Below are 8101 nucleotides of genomic sequence, written 5' to 3'. Positions count from 1 at the left end.
CCCCGATGCCTGCCCTGACACACTTGGCAAAGAAGCAACGAGGGAATTGATTCTCCAGGGTCTCCCACCCTGTAAAGGGCAACTTCACACTTCTGCCCCCAAGGCACTTGAAATATCACATTCAAAATCCACTGGCTGTTTCTAGGGCCCACTCCATCCAACGTAAACTGTTCATTACCCAGCGATAGGGGCTCAGGTGGGGGTCCAGGGTGCTATGGAGAAGTGAGCTCATTGAAATCCGGATAATCCCCAAACCTCATTTTCCCTACTGCATACGACTGCCTCTGCCCTGCCCCCTTTTACCAGAGCGGCCAAGAAGCCACTGGACCGCTTTGCCTGGTGCTCCTTTTATCTTCCTGGCCCGAGGGGGCCATGGGCTAATGATCAGTGAAATCAGGAAAGGCCGAGAGGCCCAGCTAATCCACAAATTGGATCATCCGCCCCTGAATAATCAAGAGTTGCTGGCACAAAAGTTGGTTTCTCTCTTTGATCATGAGCACGCACAGGACACACCTACATTTGCTTCCTGTGGGAGTCCTCTGGGGAATTCGAGGCTGGTTCTGTTTGGCCAGATACAATTCAAATGCGGGACTAAAAAAATCCCAGTGTCCCAGTGTCCCTAGGGACTGTTTTAATGGGACAGTGAGGAGAGAATTGAAATTCTAAAGAGGTTGTGTAAACTCTCGAGATTTGATGAGCCAGTTCCATTCTATGTTGTAGACACTTCTCCACCAAGAAGGGGGATTTAATCATATGTAAACCTTATCATGCCATATCTAATGTTGTATATCTTAATAATAGTGATACATTGCAGTGATGCTGACAAGAATAGTTCAGGCATCCACTGCTTTAAGAAAACCTGAGGTACAGAAACCATACTTCTGGAAGAAGAAAAAAGAAGGGTTTGTCATTATTTGTGTTCCACGATGTATTTTTTTCCCCCTTTAACTAAGGCTTTCTTTTAGATTCTTTTAAGTAGCAAGCATATCAGTGACTTTCAGGTGATTGAACTGATAAAAACTGCATTTACACACAAGTTTTCATGTATGGGTTCATGTGGTATATGCAACTGTGTTAACAATTTTTAATGATCGTTAAGGAGCATCCACCTACATCTGATCTTGGCCAAAAAGCTGAACCTGATAGATGTCCTCTTCTCAGGCTAGGAAATTCCCATGCACCATGACATTCTAAGAGTGGGTTCCGAAGTAAAGGGAAACTGAGAATTTGGTTAGGAAATTTTTTAAAAGAGGAAACATTTTAAAAGAAGAGAAATATTCCCATGTTATGCCTTTGCAATGGCATGAATCCTGGACTCTGTTTGGACTCAGATAGACATGGCATTGAATTCCGACTCTGCCACTTATGGACAATGTTATTTACTGTTTCGGAGCTTCAGTTTCTACCTATGTTTCCACATCCTTCTCAAAACCCTCTCATACTTTTCCTTCTCAAAACCCTCTCACACTTTTCCTTCTCACCCAGAACAACATCTAAAAGGCCTCATCACAGCCTGTAGGACCCTCATGATCTGGCTGCTGATAATCTCTTTGTTCTCTTGTTCACCAAACTTTCACAACCCAGCCCAGCAAAGCTCACTTCTGCCCCAGGACCTTTGCACATGGTCTTTCTGATCCAGGGAAGCTATTTCTCGAGGCCTTTGCATGGCTCCCACTCTTAAACCTCATTCAGTTCCTTGCTCAAATGTTATCTTCTGAAATATTGTCTTCCTGGCCACACATCCTCAGGTCCCTCTCTGGGCCCTCTGCAGGCTTGATTTCACTTCACAGCACTTATTGCCTGATATATATCATATTTATTCCTTTGTTGATTAATTTCTTGTCTGTATTTGTTGACAAAAATGTAAGGTCATGAGGCAGGAGCTTTGTCTTATTTGTCCTTGTGTTCTCACTACCTAGGACTTTGCCTGCACCTGGTATAGACACCTAATGATAGTAGACTGAATCACCTTGGGAACTGGTGATCATAAGATGTTCCAGGATTAGTAACCATGTGAGTGAAGCCTGGCAAGCGCAAGTAAACGATAAGTACTATTATTGTCGCTAATATTATGAGCACAAGGCCTAGTAAACACGTTCTTTGTAAATACTTGCTGAATCTGTTGGACTTGAAGGGCTCAAGGGACATATAATGTGATGGCAGGTCAATTCCTCTTAATGAACACAGCCTCAGGAACCTGTGTTTCTGAAGTACCTGTCAAGACCCCCTCCTCCTGCTCAAGGGTCTAAAACTCAAAAGCTTGCAGGGGGTAGACAGATAATATAAACAACTGAAGCTGTTTGAGTGGCAGTTGTTGAACTGGAAAGGCCATGTTCAACTCCAGGTAAAGACACAGGGTTGCCAGAACTCTTGCTTTTTCAAGAGAAATTAGAAATCCGGAATTTTTTTTTTTTTTTTTGAGATGGAGTCTGGCTCTGTGATAAGTTACGTAAGAAATGCAGTGTTTTAAGAGTTAGGTATTCATTATCTACTGAGCTCTCACTATGTACCAGCCCTGACTGTAAACACGTTATGCCTACCCAAGCTTCACAGTGAACTTGCAAGGGAGATATTACTATTCCTGCCCTTTCTGGCCCTTTCCCCACACCAATTTTGGATGAGACAGTTGAGTCTTGGAGAAGTTCAATAACCTTCCTAAGGTCACATGGCTAATAAAAGTCTAAACTCCCATTTCACACCCAGATTTTTCTATCAGACCCCTTGGTATTTGGTGGTACCTTCCCCGGAGGGATGAACCTGGATGCCCTATTGACTTCAACAACCTGTGATTCTGACTCTTTATATGTTAGACATGAGTTAGGAAGTGTCTTGGGTTGGGTTCCCAAGAGGCAGACCCTGAGATTTGAGTGTTAGTGATCCGTTAAGGAAGTGCTCCCAGGAGAAACTGGGAAGGGAGTTTTGGGAAGCAGGACAGGGAAGGTGAAGAAATTTAGCAAGGGTATGATTTCAGGAAAAGTTCTGCAAAGGGTAGCTGCAGCCTGATCCCACAAGGGACATCTGGAGCATGTTGGACCTCAAAGTCATTGCAAACAGAGGCCAAGGTTCTGGGCTTTCAGTCTCTGCATCTGTCAGCCACTGGCTAAAGGCTGTCCCCAAGGGGACACTTCCAGCTCTCTGGGTGCTCAGGCAGTATGGCTCTGGTATCCAGGATAGTCCTCTGAATAAAAACCATAGGTACAGGTAGTTAGAAAAGTACACTGAAGCTCAGGAAAGGGGTGCACAGGAAAAAGGGGTACAAGAGGATCAAGGCAGAGCTGCTCACAGTGTCCAGCACAAAGGAAGAAGGAGGCTTCTTGGGCCATCAAAACACACAAAATAGTTATTGCAAATATGGAGATGGTTTGACATTGTCTCAATTTTCTCTTGCTTTGCCAATATTCAACTCCCTGCAGGATTTCTAAGAGCTATGGGTGGCCTCAAGAACACCTGTGGAGAAATGGAATGAGGAATTTTGGGCTTTCTTCTTGGCTGGTTGGAGTCTTCAAAGGAACCCTGGGCTGAGAGTCCTGGGTCCAGTGCTAGCTGTCACTATGACTGTGGGCGTGACCCTGAGCAAGTCACATTATGCCTCCCATCTCATCAGTCAGGATAATAATCCTGTCTATCCTTTCCCAGGCATGTAGTGAGGGAAAAATGAGGTCACCGATGAAAGAATGCTCTGGGAAGTAAAAAGCATTAAATGAGGACAAAGTGTTGTCTTAATGATATGACAACTGGGCTATGAAGGGAAACATATAAATGCCAGGTATTTATTATCTCAACCAGCATTTGGATTAGTGTTATTCTTTGTACCAACTGTAAGCCTGATTGTCAGTGTTGGAAAAGTCTCACCACCCCAGTTTATGAGACCTCAGGGGTTAAGAACTGCAAGGATCCAACTTACAAAGTTAAAAGGAAGAGTCCACACAAGACCACACTCATTTCTTTGTGTGTGTGTGCGTGTGTGTGTGTGTGTGTGTGTCTGTGTGTGTGTGAGATAGGGTCTCTCTCTGTCAAAGACTGGAGTGCAGTGTGTGATTGTGGCTCACTGAAGCCTTGAACTCTTGGACTTAAGCCATTCTCCCACTTCAGCCTCTCACGTAGCTGGTACCACAGGTTCATGCCACCACATCTGCTAATTTTTTGATTTTTTGTAGAGATGGGATCTCACTATATTGTTCAGGCTGGTCTTGAGCTCCTGGGCTCAAACAATCTTCCCATCTCAGCTTCCCAAAGTGTTGGGATGACAGGCATAAGCCACTGTGCCTCAGGCCACTCTCACTTCTGACATCAACTTCAAGTTCAGGGGTTTGCCAAAACCATCCTCGGTTTGATTTACTAGAAACACTCATAGCACTCACGTGAACACTGTTATACCCCTGGTTGCAGTTTATTACATGGAATGGGCACAGGTTAAAGCCAACCAAAGGAATACAAGCATAGGGCAGGCTCTAGGAGGGATCCAAATGCAAAACTGTCTTGTCTTCAGGATATTCTCCTAGTATCCATGTGGCGATTCACACAGAGTATTGACAACTTGGGAAGATGACTCCTGCCTCAGTGTCCAGAGTATTTATTAAGGTTTCATGATACAAGTGTGAATGATTATTTGCCCTTGTGTTTGAACTAAATCTCCAGCCCTCCTTCCCCAGATGTCCGGCTGATATCATGTGGCCTGAGGAGCACGTGAGTCACTTCATTGGCAGAAAGTATCAGGTGTGATCCAAGGGGCCCCCTTGAATAGCAAAGATACTCCTTTCACTTGGGAAATTCCAAGAGTTTATGGGTTACTTTCTAGGAGCTAGGAACATAGCCAGATCTCTCATTGGGGAAATCCAAATTCTTTCTTACACACCTCTACTCCCTCTAAGTTATCTTTCCAGACATAGCTCCAGTTCTTCCTTCCAGGGCTTGATTAGCCTCTCTTTTCTCTAATCTTCCATGGCACTGATTGTTGCTAATACATAGAGAGGAATGGTTGTTAGAGCTCTAGACTTTGGGCAGATACTTGAATTCAAGTTCAAACTATGTTACTTCCTAGGCTGTGTGACCTTGGGCAAATTACTTAACCTTTCAGAGTCTCCATAAATGTTAATTATTATTTTTATTTTTCTAATTAATCACATGCTATTTACAACTTACATGGTATTTGTAGGATGGATTGACCTTTATTTTGTACTATTATTTAAACCTCTTTAGGTCTTAATTTCTATGTTGCAAACTCTTTGAGTGAAGGGATTTTAGCACATTTTAAGGCTAAGACTAAGGCCTTGAGGATACAGAGATGAACAGCACACTTTTATCCTCCAGGAACTCTTGATTTTCTGGGGGTAGGAAGGAGACAGGTGGACTGTTAATTATAGTGTAGTGTGATTTGTACTGAGACAGAGGTAAACAGAAGGTACTTTGGGATCATGGAGGAGGACTGGGGTGGATTGGTGGGAGAGGAAGTTCAGAAAGTCTCCCTGAAGGAGGTCACACTTAAGATGGACTCTTATTATATTATTGGGATTCTCAAATCTTGGTGTGTTTTATAAGCATTTTGGGAGTTTGTTAAAAATATGGTTATTAGGGCCCAGCCCAACCTACTGACTCAGGGTATACTCAGAGGGATGGGGCCCAGTCATCTGTTTTTATGTTGTTTGGTTGTTTGTTTTGAATTTGCCTGACTCTTGTAGGTACTTGTGTTTTCAAGGTCAGTAGGGAATGGCAAACTTTGTTCTGATACTTGTTAGAAAATAAACTACTGACTTCAGCAAGCTCATTTTATTATTAAAAACAGCAGCATTTGGGAAGTTTAAACAAGGAGTCTGATTTGGGAAAGGGTTTTTGGCAAATGGCAAGAAAGATTAGTGACCACAAGACTTCACAATTTGACTTTAGAATGTCAAAGAGGAAAGGGTTGTTAGGGATTGTCTGGCACAACATCATGTAAACTCTGTTCTGTGAAGTCCTGTGGGGTCCCATGGAGCTGCCTTAAGGGTTACCTAGCTGTGTGGGGTAGAATTTTAGACTTCTCTCATAGCCCATGGCCCCTTTCAACCAGAAGAACTCTGCTGCTTTTGGTTTTATTTGTTGTCCTTGGAATTGTTTTCTTTTGCAGAAAATGTTCTGAGACAAAGAACAGCTTCATGTTGCAAATGGAGACAGTGAGACTCAGCAGGAAGTCTCTTGCCCAATAGACACACAGAGATTCAGTGGGAAATGCCTCACCCAGTGGACACAGGGAGACTCAGTGGGAAGTGCCTTGCCCAATGAACACAGGGAGACTCAGCGGGAAGTGTCTCACCCAGTAGACACGGGGAGACTCAACGGGCAGTGTCTCACCCAAGTTGTTCAACTCTTGCTGCCTCAGTGTGTGCTGGAACTTGGGTCTGACGCCCATGTGTCACTCTCGCTGCAGTGCTGTCCAGCCTGAGCTCCATCGGGAGTGACCCAGCATAGGTACTTCTCAGCATTGCAGACGTGATGTGTGTAAAGGCAGGAAGGACGCCTGGTCTGAATATGCTCATGAGCCACTGCATCCTCAACCTAATAGGCCAAACTCACAAAATCTTATATATTTGCTTCGTGGAGAAAAGTCCTTAGAATCGCTTCATGGTTGCCTTCCTGTGGGGACAGGGCATGTAACAGAGGTTCCTGAGGCATGACAGGAGCCCAAGCTAATTCAGGAGAGAAGTTTCTCAGGTACTTCAATGTGTCTTGTTGGAATGCTGGGTTGACAGCTAAAATGACCAACAAATGACTATGAGACACTGATGAAATTGACAAGCATTTGGGCCCTGAAACACCTGCTCAGGTGATGTGGGCCCTGGGGCCATGGAGGGTGGGTGGTAATGTGTTACACATGTTACATAGTGGCTGTTGTTTTAAAGAAATGGGGCTAAAAATTAGGACGTGAGTGAGTCTGGCTTGGCTCTTGCTCACCTCCCAACCTGGAACAAGTCTCCTGAGCTCTGTGAGGTGAGCTCTATAGTGAGCTCCAAAAGGCAAGGACTGAATTTTATCCATAGCATCCAGCAGAGTGCCCAGCAAGTTAAGTGTTCAAAATCTTGAGTAAACAGGGTTTAGGGGTGCCTTTGGGCCACGGCTCAGTATAAGAATAACCCCCTGCTTTGCTCCTTCTTGAACTGCCTCGCCCAGTCACTGGAACTCCCCTTTCTCTCCTCTTACCCCCTCCCTGAAAATACACCATCTCGCCCACCTTTTCAGCCCTCCTCTTTTCCCCACTGAGGATGTGATTGTTATGTGAATGAAAAAAGTATAGGTTATGGCAGAGAGCGAAGGGCTGCCTGGATTCTATCCAGTATACAGGCTGCTGCTGGGAAGAATACGATGCATGTGTCCTGCGTGTTCACCAAAGTGCTGTGCCCGGATGAAGGTGCAGAAGCTCCAGCCCAAGGGCCATATAATACTTGACAAACAGACCCTCAAAACCTCTAGTATGCTAAACACCTTGGGGCAATGGGCAGAGAGATATGATACCTTTTCCTCCAAAGGAACACAGGCACTGGAAGAGCTATTCTATCATAGAGACAACAGTATAAGAAGTGCCATGTGGTGGAACTTGAGTCAGTAGGCATACAGAGGGTGGCCTGACTGTCTGAGACCGCGTCCTGGAAAAGAAGTGTCCTCTTCTTGGTTAGATTGGCAGTGGAACTGCACCTTCCTAGGGCTACTATGTACCATGGAGCAGGTTGTTCACTGGACATGCTGTCCAGCTGTGGGATAATAAATGCTGTAATGCCCATGCTCCTTCTGGAGAGTTATGCACTCTAGCACGGCTACACAAGGGCACTGTGAGCTCACAAGACATTAGGTGTCAGCCACAGATGTACCTGCCTTCTGCAGAATTGAGAGGCAGAGCTGGGCTCTCTGGCCTTTCATCCTCTATCCCTCACTCCTGGGCAAGAATCAGGGGGCAACAGACCCTCACGTTTCCATGTAGGGTGGTTCTAAAATACGTTTGGGTCATGAATCCCTTCAAGGATCAGATGAAAGCTTTGAACCTTCCCCATCACCCACAAAGGCACATTCCCACATTAGCTTGCATGAAATGGCAAGATAATTCATTTATCGGAAATCCATCAATGGAGTCTTT

This window comes from Mandrillus leucophaeus, unplaced genomic scaffold (genome assembly GCF_000951045.1).
Source record: "Mandrillus leucophaeus isolate KB7577 unplaced genomic scaffold, Mleu.le_1.0 Scaffold25, whole genome shotgun sequence".
Lineage (NCBI taxonomy): Eukaryota > Metazoa > Chordata > Mammalia > Primates > Cercopithecidae > Mandrillus > Mandrillus leucophaeus.
The sequence above is the reverse complement of the archived record's forward strand: the minus strand, read 5'-3'. Positions refer to the sequence as shown.